The 25,125-nt window shown below is 35.5% G+C and overlaps 1 long non-coding RNA gene across 1 annotated transcript in view; it reads right to left on the bottom strand.

The window, feature by feature from the left end:
• Positions 1 to 9,045: 9,045 nt before the first annotated feature.
• The window catches only part of LOC126822071 (uncharacterized), a 39,304-nt gene continuing 23,224 nt past the window's right edge, over positions 9,046 to 25,125 (bottom strand). The window contains exons 2-3 of the long non-coding RNA XR_007680625.2: positions 13,391 to 13,620; positions 9,046 to 10,041 (exon numbers count right to left, since the gene is read on the bottom strand). This is a non-coding gene — a long non-coding RNA (uncharacterized LOC126822071). The remainder of the gene's footprint in view (positions 10,042 to 13,390; positions 13,621 to 25,125) is intronic.

Here is a 25,125-nt window from a genome sequence, read left to right as displayed (position 1 = left end):
TGTTTCTTGAACGTACGCGAAAAACGTATCGCCATAACTGCATAACAAACAAAATCGTTCATGTATATATCTGAAAAGTAAAAAATATGTACTATTTTAATAAATGTACAGACTTCCAATGTGAGTCAGCACATTTGAATATTAACAAACCTCATGAAGAATGAGCAGGCTTGTTAAAAAAAGATACAATTAGTAAATTATTATGTACAGAAAAAAAACCCTGTAAACTTTATATATACTATTCAAAAAAAGTAGGGGATATTTGATTTTGGGGGCATAATACTAAAATATGCAAATGACTACGAAAAAAGTCACTATAGAACCTAACAGAAGAAACATTTCCAGTTACATGTGACGCCCAAACGCACCAATAGCTACCGCATGGAATGCAGGTGATGCTTGGGATCATCATGGGGGTCCAACCCAAGATTTGCACGACTCTAACTTTGAATGTTACAGTCATTGTGGCATTGAATTCCAGGGTGGAAACATCAGTTCAATTGTTTTAGTGACCAGAAAACAAATTTTGATATGCGTCGGCTTACCCAAAATGAAAGGTTACGTGCCCTTGGCATGCTACAGATCGGCACAACACAGGCGGTTGTGGCGCGGACGATGAATGTTTCTCAGTCTGTCATAAGCAGGCTATGGTCAAGATACCGTGATACACAATCTGTACAGGACAGACCACGCTCAGGTCGACCAAGGGCGACAACTCAAGCCCAGGATCGATTTATCCGTACCTTGGCCTTGAGAAATCGTGTCATCACAGCAAATCAGATCAGCGCTCGTCTTCAAACAGACACTGGTGTGAGAGTGAGTGGCCAGACGATTCGGAATCGACAGCATAGGGGTCACCTTCGCGCCCGACGTCCTCGCGTGATCCCTTGTTTGAGAGATCATCACATTCAGGCAAGACGTCGTTGGTGTAGGGATCGTCAACACTGGGATAATCGACGCTGGAGCAATGTGATGTTTTCAGATGAGTCAAGGTTCACTGTTGATTTTTTGGACAGACGTAGGAGGGTGTAGCGTCGTCGAAACGAGCGCTTCCAAGACGTTAACGTCATCAGACATGATCGATTTGGGGGTGGTTCTGTTATGGTGTGGGGAGGCATCACTGTTGCTGGAAGAACGGCTTTACATGTTGTTGCAGGGCGTGTTACAGGCCAGTACTACCGGGACAACATCTTGGCAGTCCATGTTGTGCCGTTCGCACGACGTCATGGCCGCCGTTTCATCTTCCAGGATGACAACGCAAGATGTCACAGGGCCAGGATCGTTACAGGTTACCTCCAACAACAGAACATCACCACATTACCTTGGCCAGCACTGAGTCCCGACCTCTCCCGCATCGAGCATTAAAGGACATGCTTGGACAGAGGTTACGTCAACGTCAACAACGTCCTGCCAATGTCCAAGAACTTGCTGCTGCGTTGCAACAGGAATGGGAAAATCTGGACCAAAATGACCTTAGACGTCTCATTAGGAGTATGCCACGTCGGATCAATGCTTGTTTGGCAAACAGAGGAGGATTTACCCGTTACTGACTTGGTTGTGATGCTGTGGTAACTTTGCTGTTTGACCCCGGGTATCATTTTACCCTTATAATGGTCAGTCTGTGCCTTACTTAGTCTAACGATCATTTGGAATAAATCGATGAATGTGAACTTCATTTCATTTTGTCATTTGTTTCTTCGTCAGTTTCATTAGGTGACTTTAATAACACTTAAAAATCAAATATCCCCTACTTTTTTTGAATAGTATATGTTAAAATTGATCAATTGTATAATTTTTAGATGCAAATGTTTTTCTTTTTGAATTGCTATGGTTTAAACGTTGGTATTAACTGCACTAGTACTTGTCTCGGATTAGAAGCATTTTACATTCTCTGTGATTAAATTTTACTATAACAGGTCTTCTAATTCAATAATATAATACCCGCAGTATTTTCTAGGCTTGTATTTGGCTGTAATTATTCAGCTTTATAAATGATCTGGGTTTTAACGTCCTACTTTTCTACACTAACCGGGTTAATTAAGACCACCCAGGGAGCCTAACCGTGTGAGGGACCCCAATATTTGAAGAACTGGCTGTAAATGGTAATTTCTAGAGTACAAAAGCCCAAGCGACTGTTTTGCTTATCAATTCATGAAAAACGACAAGACTAAAGAGGCCCTAAAGTACGTGAGAACATTAACTTCGTATTCATACGGTCCTTCACAGTTCATCCCTGAGACCGTCAACATATCCGTCTCTTTTCTTTTACAACTGTTGGGCTTACTCTGTTAGGTTAAACCATTGGGGACGATGTTGGGTCGCAAGAGTTGAAATTGGGATGTGGCCGAGAAAAGGTTTTAGGTAAATTTCGTAAAATTAACGGGTTTTTTTTTTAGAAAAATCTTGAAAACCCGAAGCACGTTTTTAAATGTATTACATTTTAGAGCAAAACTAGTGGGCACTTGAAACTGCAAAGTTTTCTCGGTGGATTTTTCAAAAGCAAAACAGATGCAAAATGTTGTGACTATTGACAATAGAGTGATAAATATTTGATTCCTTAGGAACATTGGGGTCACGTCCCTCATCCACCCCTACACCTGCAAGCTTTACTAACAGAGAACCCGAGAACAAATTTGCAGTTGATATTCGATGAAAAATAGGCAAGAATGTCACTGTCCGGGAAAACTTTCCGTCATGACGCACGGCGTATGTCAGTCTTTGTTAGCACAATTGGTAGGAGGTTACAACCCATTTAATATTACCTATATTCATTTCAGGTTTTATCTATTAAACTTACAATCAAACGAAATAAATAATACACTTTGGTTTTTTTTACACTTTATAGGTTAATTAATCAATTTTGTCAGCATATCAACAGAGATTGGAAGTATTTTCTGGAATAAATGACAAAGCACGTAAAGTTGTGATTAAAGAGGAATAATACAATTTATATCATTATGAATTACCAGTGCTAATTGTATAATATTCTGGATGGTATCCTGGTCATCGATATTGTATGAACATAAATTACCAACACTATCACCATCGCCATCCATGATCGTAATTTTGTGATATAATATCGCTATTTGGGGTATTAACTACAATAAGTCCTATTTATAAAGTCCACTTTCTATAAATTATGATTTTGCTGATGTTTTTGTGTAGCTGATTGTACCCTGGGGTCTAATATCAAAAGGTAATATATAAAAGCAGTAAAGGTCTACAATTTATTACATATTATAGTATTAATTGGTTTTATCACCTCCTATAATACTTTTATGATAGAATAAGTGTGTAGTCAGATAATATCACTCGTTTTCAAAGCTGTTTAAACAATTTCAGCAAATTAATGAATATTTCCTACATATGCGGATGTACAATTATATAAAATGACCCAAAGAATTCCCGGTGAGACTGATTGTGACCAGAAGTAGATGAGCTGACACGTTCTAGACAACAAACTTATTATATATATTTTTCAAAACGGATATAGTTTGTAATCGGAAGTAAAGGTCTTTCATCATGGTGTTAAAAGAAATTCTAACTGACTCAAATTACAATTCTACTTTGTTATATGAACTTAATCACGCTCGTCGGATATTCACTGTACCAGTTATTGTCTTTTTATCCATCATTATGATTGTTGGCGCCGTTGGCAACGTAATAGTAATAATAGTGTATACATTCTTCGCAGAACGTACTGTAGCCACCTTTTATATTTTAATGGTAGCTTTAACCGATATTGTCTGTTGTTGTTTTTGCCTACCGTTCCAGATTTACGATTTGTGGAACCCCTACATCAACTCCTTGCCGACATTATGCCGAATCAACCGCTTTGTGGAAAATGTTACAAATCTTTTAAATGGATTTATTTTAATATGTGTGGCATCAGAACGCTATAGCAAAATATGTTATCCGTTAGAACCTTACACACGTAGTAAAGCCCAATCTCTGACTATCATAGTTGTCGTCATGGCATTGTCCTTGTCGTGGCCACAACTGATCGTAACAGGCAAACAGACTCTTGTAGATGGAAAGGATAGGATTCTAGGGGAAGATTGTTCCTATAATGATTATTTTCAGCACTACATCTATGTATTTTTATTTATGGGATTACTGTACATAATTTGGATAATCTCCTTCGGGTTAGCTATTTTCTTCTATTTAAACATTATGATTGTCATTATCAAACGAAAACGTTTGTTAAGCTTGAGAAAAGAAAACCCAATCCCTCCACCAAACAAAACAAACGGTGTTATAAATGGAAGAATCCGAATGCGGTCAAGAAAAACTACTGCGTGTTTGGCGTCCGTTACCTTGGCAGCCATCTTAACATATGTGCCGTTTCTCACTGTTCAAACAATACGAAATTCTGGAAAGTACTTCCAGACAACAGTACTTGGTGAATATTATCGTTATGGCAACTCTGCAGCTGTTGATCTTTTTTGTACGTTTTGTGTTAAATCCTTTTTTTTAAACAGTGCCATCAATCCAATAATATACAGTGTTATGAATCCAAGATTTAGAGACAATGTGAGATGTGCTTTTAGACAGATGTTCAAAAACCTTACAGGTTGATTATTTATAAAAGAATCACAAAATCTTTTATACTAATTGATATTTACATCAATCACTCTGATATGAAGAAGTCTTTTATTTTTCATTGATTTTTTGATATTCCATTTCGTTTTGAAATTCTGATCCCATTCTGTGAAATTTGTATTGGTTGTGTATTCGATCGAAAGGATGAGCCTTATTGCTTTTCAGCGATTTGTCGGTAATACGTTCCAAAATTATTTCCTTTTCTTAGAAATCTTGCTAGATATTTCAATCATGATCCAATTTTTCGGAAGTTTGATGCATGATCTTATCTGTTTGAAATTTTATGAGTTGTTCAGCCCACAATTTTAACCCAGTATTTATACGACTGGTTGATACATGTGTCATTTGCTCGAGACACTATATACTTTATATATATGTCTATGATATGGTTGTTAAATTAACTAATCAGTGTTAGCTACTCAATTTGATATTAAGTTATCCGAGGATTTTTATACCCAGTCTTGAAACGACAGCTTACAGATAGCGATAGCTTACAGAAGTCGTTCCTCAGCCAGATCCCTAGGCTTTCCAATTTGACATTATTTAGCTTCAGGCTACCTTTTCATGTTGAAATGTATATGCCAATCTGTTTACCAGTACCGCACAGGTGCCTTTCTTACAACAGACGACAACGAATTTCAATGCGTTTGGGATAGAAGACACTAATGGACCGTGTAGAAAGTTTACTTTACGCTTTTACTTATTGTAGTTTGGTTTAATTAATCACCACCGTTTGAAGAAAGCAGGGGACTGTTAAAATGAGCCGTCCACACGTCAGTCTGACTGCCCGTCATACTTTTGGGAAACAACAGCTCTGCTTTTAATTGAGCTGGAATGTTCAAACTTGGTGTAGGTGTTATTATGTCAATGTCTTGAAGGAGTTGAGTGGTGAGCAATTCATGCTTATACTAATCAGCGATAAGCAATTCGTTTAGTCGATGCTTTTGGGCATGATAACTTTGATTGAGGTCGAGAGGGGTGAAACTTAGAGTATAGTTCCACGGCCAAAACCACGACTAAGATTAGTCATGGTCATTTTCTGTCTATGCCAAGTATGTGCAATTAATTAATGTGCGCCATCTATTTATTTCGGGAGACACCAGCCTCGCTGTTGACTTGTTTGTTATATGCTATGTTCTGTTTTATTTTATGTGTTAAAAAGCATCATGCGATCATGTCTGATGTGTCAATGTATTTGAAAACATGATATCGCTGTATATGAAAAACTGCTGGTAGATTCAGAAAATATTTTATTTGTAAGCATGGCCCACATAATTATTGTACCTACGAAAGTTTTTTAGAATAAAAAAATATCAAACCAAAATAAGTACCTGAGCAATTATTTCTGCCTGCTATCCAAAGATAACTATCTACATCCACGGTCAACCATTAAGCCGGAAAGCATATTGTATCCGATAAAATTGATAATTTGTTTGGTAATAATTTAAAAGCCCTCTCTGTATATTACTGTTTAGTTACATTCTTTAATGAGAGAGAAAGAGAGAAATGGGGTTTAACGCCCACTCGACAAAAACTAGGTCATTTCGGGACTAACATATGGTTCAATTTTATTTCCATAATTCGCTTGCGCGTAGGGGTCTTTAAGCAGAGGGAGGAAACCGGAGGACCCGGAGTAAACCCACGAGGTTGGACAGGCGACCCTACTTCTTGTCACGTACAACCGGGGAATCGAAACCACGCCAGTTGACTCATTGACAGACTTTATGATACAGCGGGCACGTGCTAACCATTCAGCCATCCAACCCCCATTCTTTAATGAAATATTCACCCCTTGAAGGAGACAGTCCAGCCAATCTCTTCCTGCATTCTAACAAAAGACAACTACCCTTAATGTTTTAGGGACGTCATCAATACTACAAGATATTTCAGTATGGCGTCCTGAAGCTTCAACATAGCCAAGCTATTAGTAAATCAGTCAAATATGTTTAGTATGCACGTCAAAATTACAGGTTAGTCTTAATTCCGTCAACTGTTGGTTCTGTTTCAGACAATGACGCCGTGAATGCACCTTTTAATTTAGCGTGTCTGTTGAGCGGGGTGCCTAGAAAGGTTTATACTTTGTTTATTGCGGTTATTATTATCGATCTATATATAAACATGTGGAGCATCTCCCTTAGTATAGTTGAATGGTGACAATAATTTGGACGTATTACATGAATCTCAGAGTTATGAAACCAAATTGGTCTTTCTTCTTGTTTTTATATTTCGATTTCCAATTTCAAAGAACAAATCATTTTACAACTCCTGACCACGCTTTTCATTACAATAAAATTGGAAGAAGGCCGTTAAGCTATAGCAAGGGTTTAGGAATAAAGAATAAAGGTCAGTCTATTTACGTTCGTTTTTTTCTTGTCTGACAGATGCAACATATAACGCATGCCTCCACACCTTATTAGCACTTGCGCTACGATTGCCAATTTGATCAAAATACAGATCTATATTTCGTTTCGTTTTTTTATAATTTTGATGGGTTTCACAACTGGTGTAGTAAACATAGTGAAGCATTATTCTTTTTTAATTTTTAAAAATAACTCCATTAATATTTATCCCATTTCGTTTCGTTTTTATAGTTCAAAAGATACCCACTATCCCATTCCCATTTCCCATTCCTTTATATGATGAAGTAGGACGTTAAACCTATTTCATTCATTCATTCTTTATAAGCATACGTAAAGGTGATGGAGTATCGTTGTATCAAATATTAAGTTTCATCTTTAATGCTAATTTAGAAAATCGCTACCACAGTCCCCAGATCACAACTTCATATATTTTTTCGTTTGTTTACATCAGGCGAGTAATTACTTTTCAAGGGAGAAGACTTTTTGGGGATACTTATATGGGTGGATCACGGTATGTTTACGTTTCTACGTGGGTCTTATTTCCAAACAGTTTTGAAATGGCGGTATTTCGACGAGGAATTAATTTACACAGCATAAATTGCCACGGATTGTTATTTGGTCCGATTTGAAATGTCAGTTTGTGCCACTTTAACGATATAAATTTTAAGATACAAATAGACCCAAAGTTCCGGTATTTAATTCCAAATATTCAAGTTCTGTCCGACATATAAATCAAGTATAGAGCATTTGAGATTTGCTTCCGCTAATTCCATAACAGATTTAAAGGATTTGAATGTTCAAAGAATGACTAGTTCATTCAAAACCATTAACATTTCGGACAATGTAATTAAATAGAATTCCCAAGCTAATGTCAAACGTAACGATTCTGCTCAAATATTTGATTTACAGAAATAATCCTAAAATGAACATCAGTGAAGATCAAAACAAATACTCGTCTTGATCGTCAAAGTTTCTTTCACATTTTGTCTTTCATCAGTGCACCCGAAAATTGTATTATCAAGACATTGCACACAAGGGACGTCACAGAACGGAAATCAGATGTTGCAAAATAATAATCCAATCACGTCAGAAAGGAAAATTTCAAGTACCATTAATAAGTACTTCGTTTTCCGGAGTGATTATTTAAATAGGTCTTAAGCGATGTACAACTCTGACACTTTCTAACTTAAATCGGAATAATCTGATAAAAGAGTTAACATGCACGTGAGGTAACATCTTTGCTGTCAGTTTTTACTATTCTCGTCAAACAATATAACGGTTTCAATATGTTGCATTTTCTTGTAAAACGCACCGTGCGACTGCATCAACAAACTAACGGTCTACAATGCAAATGGTAAAGCATAAGTTGGTTAGATGGAAACCCCTCAAAGGAGAGGTGACATCGGGTGAAAGATCATAGGGCCTACCATTGGGTCAAGTGGGGTGGTTTCGACCCCCACCCATAAATTACAAGAAGTAAAGACCCAACGCGCAATTGAATTTGAAATAAAGATGTTCGTAACGTCAGTACCGAAATAGCATAGTTTGTGTTGAGTGGACGCTAAACGGTAAGTGCTTATTCATAACGGGGGGGGGGGGTATTCACTATCATATCATCCGCATCATATCATCGAATTTTAAGTGATCCCTGTAGACGAGTGGTTAGATAACTGAGAAGATGTGTCTCATAAAGACCCATGTATAGTGTGAAGGATGAGTTAAAACCTCATCCCACATTCAAGATCAGGCTTACATAAATTTGACCTTTTAAAAAAGGTAATTTTGTGTGTGGATATACCAGCTAAGGGTGTTTATCTGCACTTTCAACACGGGCTATTCTGTACCCTAAAAGCACGTTTAGGAAGGAATTCTGCATTTTACAATGTATGGTTTTTGGGAATTATAAACTGTATAAAGCCGCCATAAATAAACAGTTTGAAAACATAACATCCTCTTCCTGGTTATGCTGCAGAAACAGATCAACCAAGTAAAGGAAACAACGTTGAAAAAAAAACATGCATCACCCCAGACTCGACCTTTCTCAAGCACATTATCACCACGACCAAAAAAAAGTCAACGCATGTTTATGAAATAGTTGAAAGAATATACATTTATATATACTTATATATTTAGCTCTTCATTATTTTATGATATGAATCCGAATGGAAAATTTCAAGAGTACCAAACACAAGAAGATATAGCCTAACCAAAACAAGTTCACGTTTTTGTTGTACGTCATGCAATATAATAAAAACAGATTTACTCAAATTTAAAGACAGAATATAATAAGTACACAAGAATTATAACATAAAATATCTTAATATTAGTAATAACGATATACTCGAATGTATAAGACAGGGTACGTTATAAAACACATGATAAAGTATTAAAATAAGTTGTTACATTATGAAACGAATGTATTTTAGGGAAAATTCTACAAAAACTATGTGATACAAAACGAAAAATTAGTATTACTATAACATAAACAGATAAACCTAGAATATATATTAAAAAAAAGAGCCAAACAACTTCGGTCCCAACATTACTGTTTTAATTCTGATTCCATCTCTGAATTAACTTTAAATTATATGCTTTTATATAAAACAGGGTCACGAACGAAATAATATATATTGTCGAACTTGGTAAAACTTTTCATAGAAACTGGAGATAATGTCAGATAATCATTTCAGTAATATACACGTATCTGTCAATTATAATAACAGTTGTTTTGGTATAATGTTCATGACTGATATTACTTTAGATACTAATTAGTTGAAGACAATTACAGAAGAATGGTACATTTTAATATTTTCAAAGACATTGTTCCAAGTTGATTTAACTATACAATCAATCATGTTTTCCCTTAATACAGATGAATCGTCATAAAATTTAATAATATATTTTATAATAATAAATGAATTATCACTTTAAACATATTATGATGGGGTGATATAAATGTATTAACAAAAGATGTGTCTGTAAGTTATGGTGTTGGTCTTCAGATCTTGTGGGAGATACTGATATCTATTTATCTTCTTCTAAATCATACAGTCGATATGGGTTTATATTGTTAAGAATACTGAAAATAGAAAAAAATGGAGAACAAATAGGATTAATAAAACAATAGAAAGGTTAGCATTTTTTAATAATAAAACTTGAATACACCCGAAGGCCGTAAAATAATAGAATAAGAAACAATGTCTTGCGACAATCCGAATTTCAATTCATTGTTTCAGTTTCTCTTATAGCCGTCTCATTTAAATAAATTCTTTCAAACTATGTTAATATTGGATAAAGGTGGATGTTTTTCATCTGATGAATGGGCATGCTTTTATTCTTCCAGCGAATATCTGTAACCGTGGTGGTTATAAAAAGATCGGAGTTGGTCGATAACAGTTCCCCGACATTTTCTAGTGTGGCTTTCCCGTGCATGCCGTATGCCCGTCTTCATTAGTCAGGTTGGTGTTAACAGTAAGACATTAACCCCATTTCATTTCATTTGTGGAATATCCTGTAAACGTATCTTTTAAAGTCAATCGTCTAAACGACAGCTGCTCTGATTATGTTAGATGTTATATAGTGAAGAATTCGAACAATCAAACAAAACGAAAAAAAGTTATAATTGTAATTACATTGATTATGACCATACGAGAACTGAAAATACTGACGCCAGCGTATCGGTTTATATATATACTATTATTGTTATGTACATATATGTATTAATAACGTCATGTAATTGTATACTATCTCATTGTTAAATGCCTGATGATCCCCGTAGTGGGTGAAAGCGCTAGCTAAGATGAAATTAGTTTTTCCTTTCTAAAAACCTCATTTTTCTATATATTTTTACCTGAGAGTAGAATCTTTTATTTATTTTATATATATATATATATATATGTGCCGAATATCTTCTGTCTATAGGCTCATTTCAGTAAATCCTCTTAAACGATATCTCATCTAACATTTTTTTCTTTTTCTTTTTTTTTTAGCAAATGTCAAACAATTCATCAGATAGTTTCCACGCTTGGATACCATTTTCTATTAAAAATGTCCCTATTCTATTCTAATGTGACGATGGCATTTAATTGACAAACTAAATCTACCAGAATGAGATCTTCGCCACCTCCTATGATTTCAATACGTTATGGAACAGAAAAATATACGCACACGAGGAGTTTCGCCTTCTAGGCGGTTTATTCTTCCAGGACACTACAAATATTATATCATGTGATATAACTCTTTATTCGAATTTACACAGCATATGCAAGTTGAATGGCTCTTGAGACATATCGAGATTTTAGTAAATGTGAAATGTTATATTGTGACATAGCAAGGTTTTGTCTTCATTAGCCCAGTTGGAGCAGAACTGTTACTGTAGGGCTTTAACCCCCATTTCATTTAATTTCATTTTGTAAACTATTTTATAACATATTTAAATCTAAATCTAGCGCAAGGTCGGGTTGCTTTTGTTATTTGTTTATTTTTATAAAGTGCAATCTATATTATAGAACAATAATGTATATCTAATAAGAAAGCCATCTTCATATATACTCTTCAAAAAAAGTAGGGGATATTGAAATGCTGGTTTATCTATCCATGTTTGCTTTCCTATCGGTTCATGCATAAGATTTACTGTTTAGTGTATCTTTGCTTTAGTGTGTTACGTTTAATTTGATCGGGAGACGTGTTCGTCGACGTCAACGTCAACCGACAACACTGCAAGAATTTGCCGTGGCACTGCAAGAGGAGTGGGTCAGATTGCCCCAAATCGTGATTGTACGGTTGATTAGGAGCACACCACGACGAATTGCTGAATGTCTGAGGATTGGTGGAGCAATTACTCATTATTAAGACAAAAATCAAAAACGTCCATTTTCACTTTTGACGGTGTATCTATTTGCGAGTGAAATGGGGCCGTTAGATAAGCCGCCCATATGTCTATGTTCATGTGTAGGCAATTGGCTTGTTATTAACATACACTGGTTACCTCTAATAAAAACAGCAGTGCATTTCTGCAGTTTTGTATTGTTTCTGAATATCCCCTACTTTTTTTGAAGAGTATATATATATATATACCAGATCAATTTGGCTTTAAGTCTTGTAATGAATGATGAATTAAATAACCTATAGTAGGTACATAATACTTTCATATCAACAGAAACTATGTATTACATAGATTTTGTGAATTCGATTGATCATCTTTAAAATAATAGTGGGAGTTATTACTGAAGCAGATATAACTTCCTGTTCAATATATCAACGAGCCATAGAAGCCAAAAGAAGTTAGGAATCGATGGGGGGTTTTGTTTTATACAATGCTGATTTCCCTTGACAAATACATAAACTGTGTAATTCTTGCTTTCTTTGAATATAACTCATAGAGCGATGAACAAGACGCGTGCTTGTATCGGAAGTAAATTTGACCAATCTTGCGTAACACATCCTAACAATTCAGCGAATAGCCCGGTATGGTTTTAGTGCGTACTCGTTCTAATGACAAGCAAACATATTTCCGTTCTAATGATTAGTCAAATACAATCTAATTAATTCGACAAACTTGAGCAGTTTTGATTATGACTATTATAACATTAACGTTTTTGATTTAGTTAAAATATAAAGTGTAGATTGTACTAATTATATTATTTTAATACGCGTTTTGGCATCTGCATGTAATAACTTGAATTTAATTTCATATAGATATAATATCAATAAGTACGACATAGGTAAATTGTGTGTCCAAACTATACTACAGAAACTAACATCAATCGATAATGTTGATGATGTTACTATGCAAACTGTAAGTGCAATAAATGATATGATTTTATTAAGGGATCAAACGTTTTGTAAAACGGATAAAAACAATTTAAATGAAATTATTCATCACTTGTCCACATATTAGACATTTAACTATGAGAATGTATATTTTTTGTATATTTATTACTTTTCTCATAGTTTTGTAAGTATTTGTGTATTGTGTACTCAATTTAGTACGAAATAAATATATTATTATTATACTGCTAAAATATTGTTTCTGTAGAATAAGCGAATGACCATTGGCTTGCTGATTTTACTTTCACCGTTAAGTTAAATTGCCATATCTCAACACCGACTCTATCTGTTAATGTTTTTCTTAAGAGAATACAATGAACAAATAAATATATTAAATTAGGTCATTTCGGGACTAACATATGGTTCAATTTTATTTCAATAATTCGCTTGCGCGTAGGTGTCTTTAGCAGTGAGAGGAAACCGGAGGACCCGAAGAAGACCCACACGGTCGGACAGGCGCCCCTACTTCTTGTCACGTAAAACCTGGGAATCGAAACCACGCCAGTTGACTCAATGACAGATCTTATAATACAGCGCGCAACCAAAATTAAAACAAATATTTGACAAGATTTTAAAACAAAATAACGTACTATGCTCACCCTTCTCTAAATGTATTTTTTGTTGGTAATTTGGTATTTCGTTTTCCGTATCTAAAAGGTAACCTAACGCCGCGCTTGTCATATGATCCTCCAATTGGACACACACAATGACTGCCCACTGATATATAACAACCATCTGGACATTCTATGTATCTGGAGGAAACTTCCTCAAATAGTACAACACCAGCTAAACATAAAGCAAATATGGCGAATCTCGTTGGCATGGTTACCTGAAATGACAGAAAATACAAAAAATATTAGACAGTAAAGGAGAGACATTCAAATTGTTTTCTATATTGTCCCCCTCCCCTCCCATTGTGTCATCTTCTATAGGTTTTTCGAACATTATTTATACACTAAATATTTATATGATACTAAGGTACAAAATAATGTCCGTATTGAAGAACGGTGCATCGGATAATGCATCTTATGCGTATAATCATGGTGAAACAAACAATATCTACAGTCTGTGCAGTAGAAAACCATTCTCGCTTACCTTTTTTACGAGTATTGCATTTTACATAGGCTGTCAATATGTATCAAAACTTGTGTATCATGTATCAAAACTTATGATTTTAAAATCGGATTAATTTAAGTTCCTTTTTGATCTTTTGCTGTAATATTCTGACATATTTTGTTTGAAAACGGTGTACAGATCGCGAGAAAATGTTTGGATCTTATTGTGTCATTGTTACTCTTTCCATAGAACACATGCTACGACTTGTCTAACTTTTGGTTACATACATGTGAGAGAGAGAGAGAAATGGGGTTTAACGTCCACTCGACTAAACATATGGTTTAATTTTATTTCAATTATCGCTTGCGCGTAGGGGTATTTAGCAGTGGGAGGAAACCGGAGGACCCGGAGAAAACCCCCGAGGTTGGACAGGCGACCCTACTCCTTGTCACGTACAACCGGGGATTCGAAACCACGCCAGTTGACTCAATGACAGGCTTTATGATACAGCGCGCACGTGCTAACCATTCGGCCATCCAACCCCCCTTACATACATGTATCTCCACTGTATCTCCACAGCGTGTTTCTTTAATAATATTAAGGTAAGAATATCCCCATTTTAGCTATTTATTCGTTTCGACAGAAATTAATAATTGTTTTGGTTGAGTTACTGACATATTTGATGACTATAAAGCACCAAGAAAGCTGGAATTTCACGTTATTGTCACATTTTATGGATCTTTAGACAGAATATCGGATTCAATAATCGTATATCGACTATAATTATATCTGGCAATATTTCGCAATTCGCTATGTTCTCCGCGGGCAAATTTAAACCTTTAAACTACACAAGCGAGGATCGTTAAAGTAAATGGAAAGAAGAAGACGACAGTTTATTGTGTGTTAGGACATCGGTGTAACGTAATGCTGCCCATGTGGCGTTACTTGATAAATAGGTATACTTTGATAATTATTTTTCGCGTGGTTTTATAAAGCATTAGTCTGGAAAATCTGACATATTGGTTTATATCTTTTAACAACGAATGAACAACACGGACGTATAGAAGATGGGACTTTTGCTAGGTCTCGAGGGGAATTCTGCCAAACAATTTCAATCTGTAGAATTTCTTAATTGCCGAGAAATAAATAGTCGTCTTTTACAGCGGTTGATGTGACGTAAACTAATAACCTATTTATAACTATTTATGAGTATTTATAACGCAATCTACTTATTTTGTGTCCACGCTGTTTCTTAAATGACCAGAACCGCGTTTTTAGACGAGCCGATGTGTTGGAAAATGTTTTTGGCACAATTTCAAATCATTTTGCATCGAGAAATAAATGATCAAAAATAAGTTGTAGCTTTGCTGCAATTCTTTTTAGATATTTATGGCCGGTGACACTCAAGCACCTCTATTTTTGTGGCGACGATGTCCATATAATACCATTGTACTTACCAGATTCCTAATTTTTGGTCAACGCCTTTATTTAAGTTACAATAATATATATTAAAATTCATGTTAAAGACTAACCGGAAGTCGGTTGGTATACTAATTTTAGTTTCATTTTTGGATAATTGTTTAAGCACAGGAACAGTTTATATCTGAAAACTGGTTTTATCAAGATGTTAAATTTGAACGAAGATAGACTGACACCCAAAGACATAAAATATACCCCTGCTAAATACCCTTACGCCCAAGAAAATAATTTAAATAAAATTGAACAATATGTTAATCCAAAAATGGCCCCCGCAGCAACCCAATGAACAAATTTAGATTAGAAAAAATAAGTCATATTGTTACCTGGACATATCAACTACATTTCGTATTCAGCAAACAAAAGGAAACAAATCTTAATTTGAGCTCCTTTGTATTCTGCGAATAAAATAGACCCCCGCATATCTGTTCATTATGATATATTTATTTGATCTGAATCGTAGTTTCCCGGTTTATTAGCCATCGTCTACCCACAGGAAATCTATTTACTTAAGATATTTCAATGAATTAATTTACCTGTTTATTTTCCTAAACACGAGATTAATTTCTACCCAGACCAATTACAGCTTCCTTATCTATACCAAGTTCATTATTTATAATCATATTGTGCATTCACGACTGATAAGCTAATCACGACATAGTCCAATTTTGTATGTTTCATTGATTAACCTCAATAATAAATGCCATTGCCATGCCATGACATTCATTCCACTTGTCACGATTTTCAAATTAAAATATTTTTAGCGCCTACCATTGCAATTTTAAGTTGATCTGGTTGGGACCAAGAGAGAGAGAGAGAGAGAGAGAGGGGAGAGAGAGAGAGAGAGTTTATTTTATTTCAGTAATTCGCTTGAACGTAGGAGCCTTTAGCTGTAGGGGGAATCCGGAGGACCCGGGGAAAACTCACGAGGTTGGACAGGCGACCCCACTCCTTGTCACGTACAACAGGGGAATCGAAACCACGCCAGTTGACTCAATGACAGACCTAACCATTCGGCCATCCAAATGACCAAAAGGTCAGCTTTAACTCATGTAAGCCGTTCAGATGCTTATATTTAAACTACATGTAGTTAGAAAAACAGATAAATGTAGTATTAATTGGTACAATAAGTCAAATCAGTTTAACAATTTTCTCCTCGTCGGTCGTCATTTTGCAAGGAAGAAGCGTTTGTCTAGACAGAGAAGACAAAGAACTAAGGTTTTTAAACTGGTTCATTTGTCCCACTTGAGCTCCGACAATAAAGTTAAATAGGTTTAACATACGCTGTCTAGCAGCTACGACGATCGATTTCTAATAACAATTAAATGTGACAAAATCTGTAACAATCTTAACATTGCCATCTGTTGCTCTACAACAGTTGCTTCAGTTACTCTCAAAATATATATTGCAAATGCAGCAGAATTGTAGACCCTAGAGTGTTCTAAGGTTCCCTAAATTAAGTTGAGTAACCCTGTAAGTAATTAAATCATTCCATATTTATAGTGTCATTAAGGTACTGCTCAATTCAAAGAAGAAAAAAAATTGTAAGATTTTGTAAAATGGGATATGGACTATCAATGAATTTTCAAAATAAACATATTTAATAATGAAGGTAACAGCTGTAAATGTTTGTAAACATGCCTTACTTAATAACTTTTTTTTTTTTTTTTTTTTTTTTAAACAATATTTATTCAGAAAACTGAGGGGATTGGGGAACAGGCAAAACCTATAGAAACCCCTCCCGGTTACAATAAATTACATAATATTACAATATTAATAACTTGTTGATTTCACAAGCTAAGTACCCCCTTATACATATACATAATCTATTAAAGCGAAATTATAGAAGATTAGACAAAGAGCTAACAGTTCTCGGTATAATAGTTAAAAAAATAGATAACGTAAAGGGAATGTGCTGAAAATTTCAGTCAAATTACTTCACACTGAGCTAAGAACTCCTCATTCCAAAAATACTGTAGCCCCGGTTGTCATTGTTACCGCTGTTACGATATTACACAAAGTCTCGATTTTTAAATTTTTTTGTCAAACCACAGATCGGATTCAAGTCTGTTGAAAATCGCACCCATATGATGGCATCGAGAGTTGATTATGGTCTTGTCATGTTAATAAATGTCTAATTAATTTATATAGCATTTAAGGCCTAAAGAAAAAGACCTGCAACAGTCAGATGTAGCTCTTACACATTTTAGGTTTAAGTAAATGGCGAGAAAAAAAGTAATTGTTTCGAGATAATCTATGAAAAAGTATAGCCATTATCCGTATGTTTACAATCAGAGAGAGAGAGAGAGAGAGAGAGAGAGAGAGAGGGGTGTGTGTTGGGGGGGGGGGGGGGGTAACGTCCACTCGATACAAACTAGTTCGTTTCGGGACTAACATTTTGGTTTAATTTTATATCAATAATTCGCTTGCGCGTAGGGGTCCTTAGAAGTGGGGGAACCGGAGGACCCGGAAAAAACCTTCGAGAGGGAGAGAGAGAGAGAGAGAGAGAGAAAGAGAGAGAGAGAGGGGTGTGTGTTGGGGGGGGGGGGGTAACGTCCACTCGATACAAACTAGTTCGTTTCGGGACTAATATTTTGGTTTAATTTTATTTCAATAATTCGCTTGCGCGTAGGGGTCCTTAGAAGTGGGGGAACCGGAGGACCCGGAAAAAACCTTCAAGAGGGAGAGAGAGAGAGAGAGAGAGAGAGAAAGAGAGAGAGAGAGGTGGGGGGGGGGGGGTTAACCTCCACTCGATACAAACTAGTTCGTTTCGGGACTAACATTTTGGTTCAATTTTATTTCAATAATTCGCTTGCGCGTAGGGGTCCTTAGAAGTGGGGGAACCGGAGGACCCGGAAAAAACCTTCGAGATTGGACAGATTACCCTACTCCTTGTTTCGTACAAGAGAGGAACCGAAACCACGCCACTTCACTGAATTACAGAGCTTATGACCCAATGCGCACGCGTTAACCATTCGGCCATTCCCCACCCCTCGTTTACAATCAGTTGAAATATTGACTACGTTTAAGATCTTTAACATTTAAGGTGACAATTATTATTTGAAAAGCAAATCACGAAAACCTGTGTGTCTAAAGACACAATGTCATTATCCTTCACAGTTAAGCAAACTACGTCATGTCATCGGGCCCGTAAAAGGTAATGATGGAACAAGAGAGAGAGAGAGAAATGGGGTTTAACGTCCACTCGACACAAACTAGGTCATTTCGGGACGAACATATGGTTTAATTTTATTTCAATAATTCGCTTGCACATAGGGGTCTTTAGCAGTGGGAGGAAACCGGAGGACCCGGAGAAAACTCACGAGGTTGGACAGGCGACCCTACTCCTTGTCACGTACAACCGGGGATTCGAAACCACGCCAGTTGACTCAATGACAGACTTTATGATACAGCGCGCGCACGCTAACCATTCAGCCATCCAACCCCCCAATGATGGAACAAGATTGGTTTTTGAACTTATTGGAAACTATAGTTTATGATGATATTTATAATGGGATTTATATTCCAAGATTGATATTAATTTAATGTGGTTAAGTAGGAAAGATCTGAATGTTTAATTAATCAGTTATGTTTTATCAGTCTATTAATTTATCTATTTAAGTGGAACAATTTTAATTTTTTTATAATCTTAAATAATTTGACATTAGGACGTGAGTTGCAAACAGACTATTTGGAATTAAAGCAGGGCATGCTTTCTATAAAAAACTGATTTCAGTTGTTCAGTTCACAAAGCTAATAAATATACCCAAACAGTTAAATGACTTGAAAGATAAGCGAGGTAGTAAAAACAATCCAGGCAACTGATTGATTTCAGAAATTAGAGAGCAGTACGTATTTCCGGACGGAATTGTGTTCACTTTGTTTAGTTACGACGATTTTTTGTTAATGAAATTGTCACGGTCAAGTGTCTCGTCGGGACGTATATCGTTAAAAGACACATTTATAAACACACTGCTGGTTAACTGAGTTTGAACATGAAAGTAAGATCTTAGAGAAACATTTGTTATTTCTTATCATTGTTATGTTCTATCAAATTAGATATGACGAAAGTACATAGGATTTAGACCACAGTACTTGTGATTTTGTCTTTGTAAACTAACGATACAATGAAGGATTTCAAAGATGACGGAGGGAAGGTAATGCGATTTAGCGTCTCGTCGATTTAGCACAAAACTTACTGTATTTTGAGGTTAACATTACAATTTTAATCCACACGAGGGACAGTGGAGTACCCACACACTTCTGCTCTTGGTCCATCTGCCAAGGGATATTCTGCGTGTCAAGTCAATTCTTTGCTTAGCTGCCCGGCCCTCGGTAACTTGTTTTTGTTTACAAAAAATACGCAAATAAATACAACACTTAATCTAGTTTTTATAGTATAACAATAATAATCAGTTGCTTTGAAAAAAATGCTCTCTGGTAGAGTGTTCCATAAAATCAAATGCAACAAACGGAAGCAATATGATAATTCAATTCCCACTGATATACTCGTAAAAGAGTTCACGGCAACCAGCTAAATCGGGCACAGAGTTACACCTCACCCCAAACCATAAACACACTGTATATTTGCTGGATATCGGTCAATAACCGTACTTAACAACACTTGAAAATGATTTGTCAGGGACAATAGCTTTGGAAACAGTTTTGCGAGAATTCTTTAAATCGAAAGTAAGCAACTTTAACACAATGCTAAATACTCAGGAACATTTAAGTATGTAAACGTAATCACCAATTTCATAAGTCAGGGGCAACAAATCTGGAAATACATTCGCGAAAATGGATAAAATCATTTTATCTAAACCTCTTAAATTATATTTGATAAGATAAATACCATGGGCCATCTTAACCCAATGCTAAATGTTCCTGAAAACTTAATGTTTCAGAGTGAGTACAAGAAACTGTAGACAGGCTGACCAGAGCGAAGACAACATGCTTAACACTGGTTGTATTGTGTAATTCTTCCCAAAATAACTCAACTTTTATATTTGGTTCATTATTTATATTTAGTATACAGCACTTATATAGATCCGGACACCTAGTATTCTTAGAGATAATTTAATGGCCAATCTGATAAGCAGTCTATTTTCCTTCTTTTTCAAGTTATTTATATTTTTATCGGTTTTGTTTATAGCCCCCGTTGATACCAATTATCACATCGGATCTCTCCTATCTGCCGAATAATATATTAGCTACATATAGTAACGACCTCTGTTGCATGTATTTTTTAAAGTTTTGGATTTAGAAGTATACTTTGAATCGAAAATAAAGTAACAGATCCACCATAAAGTTATAATTATACTCAGTTCAGTTAAATTTTGTTAAAACAGCTGTAGTGCAGATGTGGAGGTTGTGACAAAGCATTCTTATAAACTTGTATTGTACATTAAAGATATTTATCTCATGGGGTTCTATGTACTTGTAGATAAAATGAAAAAAATCCACAAGATTTGTTAATTTGTGGTGATGGAGGTCAGAATGACGTCGTTTGTAGTAGCTGATGATAATTGCCACGACGACGACGATAATGATGGAGACGACGATAAAAGTAACAGCTGTGACAGTTGGTAATTTGGACAATAAAGAAGACGACGTCTATTTTGGCGACGATTATGTCGAATCAACGATTTTTAGAAACATTACCGCGGTAATTTTAAAAACACACCTTTTTTTAAAAAAAAAACCCCAACATTTTGCGGTCATTTCATTTTGGCATTTTCGAATTTTACACATAGCCTTACCACACCCTGTTTGTGATTATGAAGGCCCTATCATGTATTTCTGGAAAAGCTACATACAGTACATGCAAACAATTTAATTGAAGAAAGCTGTAGACCGCCGGGGTTTGTGTTGGAATATTGCCGTAAGAGATGTGCAGTGGGCTACACCCTCGCACACCCTTTCTATCAGATTTATAAGTACTTTTATAAATAATATAATTCAGGGATCTGTTATATATCTTTGTATTATAATTCATTTCATAATATCCGATGACATTAATTCTACAAATTCAAGTGGAAAATTAAACAATTCCACGACCCATTCGTACCAGACGGCAGTTATCACTTCTGCAAATGAAGAGTAAAAAGTTTTTAAGAGTTCATGATGAAATAGCAATTTCATGTGTCATTATTACTATTAAAGACTTTTCCACTGCACTGATTACAGGAAATCATCTTGGGCGTAGGGAACACTGGATGATAGAATACCAACATCGTTATCGGTTCGGTTCAGTGGTGATCATTACTTTATTAGATCACATGTGTCGTAAGTCATTATTTAAGGACGCGATCTTTTGTCTGGGGAAAGCTGACATTTCGATTTCAAAGGGCCTCCGCTAACATGTTGATCATGTGTAAATGTCGTTTGACTATTAAATCCGTTCTTTCTTTAATGACGTCATTAGATAACTCGAAACCGCATTCAATGAAAGAATAATATCCAAACCACACACTTCTTCTTAATCGAAGAATTCAACTTTTCAGAAATTCAGTCTGCCGTCAAGCATCACTTAATTAAACGTCTTCATTCGCGATCAAGGCGACTTCGTATGTACTAATACAGAAGAGAAGGGAATCCAAACAAAGAAGCCGAGTTACAAGTAACATTTTTTCTGAGATCGTCGAAATCTCATTTATATCAGCATCTCGATTGCGTAATCTCTCCAGTGAAATTACAACACAAATTATATTCGATTCTTTAACTTATTTTTATGATTTTGTTGTTTATATCATATAGATTTCTGCCTTTTCCAGAATGCTACATCCGCTGCTTTGGCGTCTTAAGTATAACATTTCAATATGTTCCTTAGAACAATATACAGTATATATTATAATGAACCCCTTTCAGAAAACATTATCAAAATTAACTTGTTTGATTGCAAGACTTCTCCCAAAATGCCTGTAAAGTCCAGTTCAGTAATATTGCTAAAAAATATTGTTTATGGTTTAAGATCGTTAAAAGGTAATTTTTACAGGGATCTGAGAGATAACGTAAAGCAGCGAAGAAACCTGGCTCCGTTTATATACTAATAATCTATTTCTAGAAGTGACCTTGAGTCTGTGGAATCAAGGGTGGTATTGTTTTGTGACTTTAGTTTGGGTCCATCTAGGATACTCCCACTAGAAACTAAATCTGTTATTCTGAACATAATTAACTTAAGAAACGCACAATTAACTTTTTGGGTGTGCATTCACTTGAAGGTCATAATCACCCGTTAATAACAATTGATTTGGCTTTACTGAACATAGTCGTTCATTAAAATCTTTGTATATATATTTTAATGTAATTAACAACAATAAACCGTAATATAGATAATGTACCAGTAATGGTTTAGATTAACCGAAGACCATGAGTAGAACATCAATGAAAGGTTGTTTTCTAAAAAAAAAAAGAAAAAATAACCCGTACCATTAATGAAAATTTCTGATATTTTAAAAAGGATGGCGTTACAACTATGATTACACGTGAAGAAATTTCCCACGCATAAATTTGAGCGTCCACATCCAAATCTGTACCATTGCGGTTGAATAATGGAATTAGTTTATGGGATACAATTTAAGTAGACGACCAGGAAGTAAGGAGACGCCAGGGAGAAAACCGGAGGATCGGGAGAATACCCACGAGGTTGGACAGACGTACTAAGCAGAATTAACCCGTTTGAATCACATGGTTAGGCTCAGTGCGGAGGCGGCGGGGGGGGGGGGGGGTCCATCAAATGGGCACAATACCAGACCCAAATTATTTAGAGTAAAATTGTGCGTAGAATACGATGCCGACTGGAAATCAGTCCGGCGTTGGGGCGTTTTCGAGATATTAGGGGTCAAATGAGGTCATTAGCACTGAAAGTAAATGCGCAGCAATTTTTGTATCATGAAAACATGCTGAAAATGATCGAAAGTAATCATTCTTTCAATAAAAATGTAAACTTTCTTAATTCACTTTTAATAAAGCAGCCGCCCCAGATAACCAGGTGATTCAAACGGGTTAATTCTGCTTGGTTTTGTGCCCATTTGATTGACCCCTCCCCCGCACTGAGTCTCTAGTCTAACACACGCGCCCACCGAAACAGCAGTTTAGCTGTTATTGTTAGTAGAAAAGTGAGGGGCATCAACTCCCAACCATTTAATGCCTTGCGAGGATTTCGATAGCAATAGCAAATATTTGGGATGAAATATTACGCCCGCTCGCCGATTTTTTTTTTAATAGTATGACCACGAAATCTTCGATTGTCAGTCATAGAATAAGACCTTGACTAAAACGTCTAGTTTAATGAAGTTGATATGATGTGATAATCTTTACCAAACAATTTATTTCTATCATTTGATAAGTCCTATGTTGTATTATGTTGAAAGGAAATTTTAGATTAGGAAATCAATTGACTACGATTACACTCCATCTATTAAGACTGACATTCAACATTACCACACGGAATACAGTCGACATATTAATCCATTGAATATGTAGGTTCCCCGTCAATCACAGAAAAGTAGACATTTTTCTTTCAAGATTTAATTTTGATCATGTCAAATGTTACCCATGGATTTTTCGATGTACCGTTATAGAAATCGGGAAATAAATTAGTGTTAACAAATATATTTGAATATTGACTTCTGCTAAAGTGCGTGTCGTGGGTTGTGTGACGTAATGTGTAAGAGAGAAGTTAGGTAAAAAACTAAAAAGAAGATTATGGAGTAGTAACCATTCATATTCTTAAAACAAGGCTCACGACGCGACTCACGTTAGTGGCGGGTGTCGTGTATGAGGTAGGCCACACTTCCATTTTAAAGAATTCCTACTTTTAAGATACCAAACTCTCTACAACATCTTCGATGACGTGATAGGGTATTATAAACCCATATTAAGATCCCATTTTAATATAATGGATTCTTTTTGTGCTCTTCCGAGAAATTGCCATATTCAAATCATTCACACTTTTAGTGGTATTTTATTTTTCTTTTAAAAAGCCTCTACTGCCCATTTCTTCAACGACAGGATATGGTTTCTCCTAGCCATATTATAAACCCATGCTAAGATCCTAATTAAAATATAATTGATTTGTTTTGTGCACTTCCATGGAATCGCCATGTACTAAAAGTTCATAATTGATTTCCAATTTTAAGAAACTGTCGAAGCCAATTAAAAACCTATTCCATGTGGGTTATAGAGACGTAGGAACGATTTTAATATTTTGGTGAGGCGCAATACTCAATGAAATTAAAAAGAGTTGTGTCGGACGGAGCTATAACATAACAGGAATAATATGTTGTTATACTTACTAAATGGCATTTAGTAATTGAACATATTAAAATAAACATAAGTCTATTGCCCAGTTGAAATACAAAGATTTTATTGGATTACTTTCACTCCCATGCAAAATCAATTGATCCCATATTTGATGGCTTATGTATAGAGAGAATTGTGTTACCTAAAGAGCTTTTTTATAAAAAAAAAATAAACCAAAAACCAACCATTATTAAGACAACTATTTGTCGAAAATCAATTTTTTACATTACTGTTTTGGGTAACACTAAGCTCAGATTAATGTTTGGTTTAAAACCTTTATGTTAAGTATCCCACATTAATTACCGATAGCAGACCCACCCTTAACCCCTTTATCACGGTACTAACTTAAAATCAAAAGAACGTTTATCTGGGTTAAATTAAACCAGAAAAGGAACAAAAATGTTCAATCTTATTTTTCACACTTTTGTGATTGCTGAAATCATAACTGACCTATAGAAATCTCAAATATGGATTCGCAATAAATGAAAAGCCACACAAA

Source organism: Patella vulgata, chromosome 5, assembly GCF_932274485.2.
Source record: "Patella vulgata chromosome 5, xgPatVulg1.2, whole genome shotgun sequence".
NCBI classification, from domain to species: Eukaryota; Metazoa; Mollusca; class Gastropoda; family Patellidae; genus Patella; species Patella vulgata.
Note: the sequence above shows the minus strand (reverse complement) of the source record. Positions and strands in the feature narration are given on the sequence as shown.